We start from the raw sequence: 6064 nt of genomic DNA on the forward strand, positions 1-6064 counted from the left end.
TGATGTCTCCTTTAGGATGTCCTTAGAGAATTCAAGGAAAGAAGTTAAATAATCAAAAAGCGCTTTTGGATACAGCTGTTCAGCACTAGAGGATAAGATTAGAGATAGATTGCAGTAATAATATTAGGGTTAGAATTGGGGTCTGGGTCAGTGTCAGGACTGGAAGTATGGTTAGATGTGGGGTCCTGGTCAGGGTCAAGAAAAAATTCAGCGTCAAAGTCGGAATTATAGACCAGGGCATGGATCAGGGTTTAGGGTCAGGATCAAAGTCTAGGGACAGGATTAGAATTAGAAGCAGAGCTTTGTTCTCCTCAGGACCCACCTGAGAAGAGGCCGTGGCTTCGGAGCACCTGGTAGCATGCCAACAGTGAAGACCAAAGTTTTGTTCTCCTCAAGTCTGACTTGGGGAGACGTGGCTGAAGGCCACGTGAGGAAGGTGAGGAAAAAGCTTCATGTCTGCTCCCCGTGTGCAGAGGAAGGAGCTAGGACACTGGCTTTACTTTCACACATTATATTCTACAAGTCTTGTTTTCAGAAGCATCCCTTGCTTGAGGCTTTGGCTACTCATCATCATAGTGTGTCCTAACATACTGTAAGATTTGGGTTTGTTTTGGGGGTGAGGTCTACATACAAAGAAAGGAGAAACACTTAGAGCCACCATCAGGACAGCTGAAATGAAAGCTGGGGTTGGGAAGGTGCCTTTCAAGTCACTCAAAGTCTGAAGCTGGAGGAAACTTGTCCACCCCCGTAAACACTTTTATCAATGTTTTAATTACTAATTTGTCTTAAAGCATTAAAGTAGTCAAAACAGGCATATTAAAAAATGTAAAGTAGGCATATTAAAACTTGCAACACTATTTAAGTTTAAATATATTATTCATACCTCATCAACATTTTTTGTTTTTGTTGTTGAGAAAGTCTAAGGTTAATTGGCAGTATAGTTTTAATAGTAGATAGAATAATGTGTGTTTTACAAATGTTAGCATCCTACATTACATGTATGAACCCCAAAAATCTGAGACAGGTCTTAAATTTTTTTAGGGAGTTTAGTTTGCCAAATTTGAGGAGTCCCACACCCGTGATGTATCCTGCTGAGGTCCCAACAACATATGCCCAGGTGTAGGAGCACAGCTTGATTTTACACATTTCAGGGAGACATGAGACATCAATAATTATGTGTAAGATGTACATTGGTTCAGTCCAGAAAGGTGAGACAACTTGAAGAGAAGGCCAAATGGGGGACTTCCAGGTCATAGGTAGATAAAGATGAATGGGTTCATTCTTTTGAGTTGCTGATTATCCTTTCCAAATGAGGCAATCAGATATGCATTTATCTGGGTGAGCTTGACTTCTCCCTTTAGCTTAGTGGTTTTAGGTCCTATATACATACATATATATATATATATATATATATATATATATATATATATATATACACATATGTATGTATTTTTCACAAGGTCTAACATGTTTTCCTATGAACATTAATTATTTGTTATGTATTTTATTACACAAACAAGGCAGAGATTTTTTAAAAGGTATCAACTTCATGACTAGCTAAATAATTACATAGAAGTTCAACTAAATTTGGAAACATTCCAGAGTTTGGGTTTCCAATAATTCTTTGTGATTATTTTAAAGGTAAAGTATTTTTTCTCCATAAAACATAGAAACATCTAAAATCACTCATAGGATGTCCTGCCAATTTTGTTTCTCCAGTTTCCTCATTTTCTGTAAAGCCTTATTGAGGAAATTGACTTTGAATAACCTTTTAAACTTTTCTGTTTTAGAAAATGTTGTGGTGAAACATTGAATTATCATGGTCACAAGTTTGTTTTACGTTCGTTTCTTGCTTGAATATTTTTTCTTAGTGGCCAATATTTGATTCTGATGTATTATGGCTAAAAGGGAGACACTGAAAAAATATATATAAACAAGAAAAATTTGGAATAAGTGATCCAGTCATAATGAGTCAATCAGCCATTGGAACATATTTTTACAAAGTCACTCTTGTTAAAATATTTATTCATGAATTGAAATAGAATCTGTTAGGTTATTTTTTTTTCTTGGTCTAAGGTGAACAGCATTTTAGGGAATTAACCAAGAACACCTCCACAGCACAAGAAAAATATGTGAAAAATAAATATACACATACATAAAGCCAATATTCATGGTGTGAGGCGTTAGCTCCACCTTCTAGATGGCTGAGTGTCTACATTAAGTATTTGGAATTCTTTTGCAAAGGAGATTTCTATTCAACTCCATTTGTTTATTCACCTACACATACAAATGGAGACACCTAGATAATTACTTGAAGCTTTAGTTAGTATTAAACACTGCAGCATTATGTTGAACAGTTCATTCCTGTGTTGGCCAGCAGTAGTTCTTTTTATTGGCTCCAATTTTCCTTTGACATATTTCATTTTTTTTAGTACTTACTTTCTGATACTTCAAGATTATCCTGGCTTATATATTTGCTGTCCCAGTTCTAGTATCAGACATTTTTTCAAAGAGCCTGATTGCTTTCAGAATGGTAGGAAAACTTATATCTGGCTTCTGAGTGAGCACATTGTGTCTTCTCTCTCATTAGCAATGCTAGGAAGTATATGTGTGTATGTCACCTACCTATACACACCTAGTTAGGAAGGTTTTGATGTGGAACTGGATGTATCTGTATTAAACTAAACATATGTTTATGTTGATGTCTTCACCTCTGATCTACTATCACATGAATCTTTCTACCCTTCTCCCCTTGCTAATTTATAACTTCCCACTTCAACACTGAGGGACCTGGTTCCTACCATCTTCAACTTATATAACTCATTGTCTGATTCCAGATACAGATACTGTGGTTTTACAATTGTTCACCATTATCTCTGTTGGAAAGAACTTTATAAAATGGAATCCAATGATGAAGTATAGTTTATTTTCCTTCAGCCTACAGATCTATTCATTGTTAAAGAGATTAGGTCAGCACCATTTTCCCTACACCTTCAGAGAGTTGTTTCCCACATTTGTGTCTTAGTCCATTTTGTGCTTCTGTAACACAATACTTGAGGTAGGGTAATTTGTAAGTAAAGAAGGTTCATTTGGCTCACAATGCTGGTGGCTGGAATATCCGAGATTGGGCAGTTGCATCTGGTGGGGCCTCAGTATTTTTCACCTCATGGTGGAAAGTGGAAGGGGAGCAAGGGGTGCACCAGAGATCACAGCAAGAGTGAAAGCACGAGGGAAGACAAGGAAGCAAAACTCTTTTTGACGATATACTCTTGCAGGGATTAATCCATTCCTGTGAGAGCAGACAGAACTCATTCCCATGGGAGGGCATTAATCTGTTCGTGAGGGATCATTCTCCATAATCCAAACACCTTCCACTAGGCCCCACCTCCCCACACTGCCAACTTGGGGGTCAAATTTCAACATGAGTTTTTGCAGAAACGAATAACATCCAAACCATTGTAATTTGTAACATAGTTAAATTATTTTTCACATTATGAATCTGTGCTGGGATACTTCACATCTTGAATAATATTACTTAATTTGAATAGAGTTTGTTTTACCCATTTAGCTGTAAAATTCTGCATTTTTTTACAAATGGATAGTGGCAGGTATATACCATTAAAATATCACATGGAACACGTAAAACCCCCACTCCATGCAGTCAATGGTTTCCCATCTGTGTAGTTTCCCTTCTCTAGAATCTCACTAAATAAGGTCACATTGTGAGGATTCCCCTCACACTGTCTTCTTCCACTTAGCAATGTGCATAAAAGATCACTCATGTTTTCATGTGAGTTTATAGCTTGTTCCTTTCTATGGCAAAATAGTATTTCATTGTATAAATGTCTTACAATTTGGTTATGCATTTTGGGGACCAAATCTTCCTCTTCTTTATTCCAGGGTTAGAGGCCTTCAAATTATCTGACAATCGATACATTAATAGGGGACACAATACTTGGCTGCTTGTTCCACATGTATCATCATATAATAAAATTCATCAGATGGCAGGATCCAGTTTACAAAGAGGTAAAAATAGCCCAAAGATAAGAAATAAGACTGGAATCTGATAACCCACAAGGGTGATAATTTTCCTATTTAAAAAAAAAAAATTGGAAACAGGGTCTGGTTCTATGGCTGAGGCTGGATTGCTCAGCTTACTTCACCCTCTATCTCCTGGATACAAGAAAGCCTCCCTCCTCAGCTCTTGATTAGCTGGGACCACAGGCACATGTCATCATGCCCAGCTAATTTTTGTATTTTTAGTAGAGACGGGGTTTTGTCGTGTTGCCCAGGCTGGTCTTGAATTCTTGGCCTTCCAAAGTGCTGAAATTATAGGCATGTGCCACCATGCCTGGTTGAGTTTTTCATTGAAATTTAAAATTTGTCTCTGTAGTAACCATCATTTTTGATCATAGATAATCAAAGATTATTCTTGTTTTTAAAATAAGTCTAGTTTTGTTAGATTTTGCCTGATTATTTATGTAAGTGCAGCAAGAACAGGAGCTGACCACATAGGTGCTTTCAAGCTTCTTTGCTGCAAGGTTTCCTACAGTATCTCAGATTGGAGTTTTAAAGGCCTTATTGAGGCTAAAGGCCAAACCCAGAACATACTATCAAATTTCAGCAGCAGTCCTAATACCTTTGAGTGAATTCCTCCCTTCTTGAATCGCCCAAACTATCCCCAAATTTCTGGGCCTGCAAGGAAAAGATCTTTCTTACTAAACTGTAAGGATGTGAATCTTGTAATCTAGATATCACGCTGGCTTTTCTCAGACTGCTTTGTAAAAATTGGGTACCTAAAAATCAACCTTAGTTCCTTAAAATTGCTGATCATAACTGGTCTTAGGTACATTATTGCTAAATACGATATTCCAGTAAAAGCCTTGATAATATAAACAAAGTTTCCAATTATGTCCTGTTCTAAGGTGAACAGATTCTTTTTGGACTTCTGCTAAAAACAATATTGTCATGAAAATAAGAGTCTTCAGTAAGAATTTCAAAATTCTGGAGAAATCAGTTGAGAAAAAAGATAAATGCTTCATTTCTATTTAAATAAATGTAATCTTAATTGTGATTTATAGTTAGCTTAAGAGAAAGAGATTTCTTAAATCCAGAAACTGTAACATTAAAGAACTAGCAATGCTGAAAAGAATCTATAAAATTGTAATCAATTTTCATCAGTTTATTCAGTACCATGTACTCAATTCCAGTCTTGCTGAATATTGGGTTAGCAGTGTCATGAACCCATCAGTTTCTCAACTAGACTTCTGGACAGCTTCACTGAGTCAAGCGTATGGTCTTAAAGTTATTTGAGCAATATCATCAGAAGCCTGTAACCAGAGTACCTGTCATAGTCTTTTCTGTGAGTCTCAGACGGAGTCTTGTGTTGTAGACCAGCACTCTGATCCATAGCTGATTGCAGGAGCTTGTAGGAAAGCATCAAGGCTAAACAATATCTAAATGACAAAAAGCATGAAATGATTATGACAAAAGATCTGATGAGAGTTCATTATACCACAATAGACAAGGATATTAAATTTTTTCAGTGGTATATGACATTTAAAATAATAATTGAAAATATGACTCATAACTCTATACCAGCACATAGCATGGATAAGGAGAACATTAATAAATTTTCAGAAATTTTATATAATTTCTGAAAACATAACATTTTACCAATTCAAATATAACACAGGGAAGGTTAGATATCTCTTTTTACTTGTCTATTTATTTTATTTATGTATAGATTATATTTTTAACACTTAGTAATCTTTATTTCCCAGAGTAAACTAGGAAGTAGACAATTTTAAATTGTCATATATTAACATTCTATAGTAGATTAGAAAATGTATGTGTATACGATCTCCCAACATCTAGAGTGATGTTTCCTCATAGTACAATTTCTCAGTGTTGTAGACAAAAAAAAAAAAAAAAAAAAAGTTTATTAAGAGGCCAAAATATGTTTATTCTCTCTATAAAAATAGGGGACAAAACTATATAAAATTGAATTAGTTATGTTTAGTAATTAATGATTTAGTATTGTATCTTATTTATAAATGATCTA

This window comes from Saimiri boliviensis, chromosome Y, assembly GCF_048565385.1.
Source record: "Saimiri boliviensis isolate mSaiBol1 chromosome Y, mSaiBol1.pri, whole genome shotgun sequence".
In the NCBI taxonomy this organism is placed as follows: Eukaryota; Metazoa; Chordata; class Mammalia; order Primates; family Cebidae; genus Saimiri; species Saimiri boliviensis.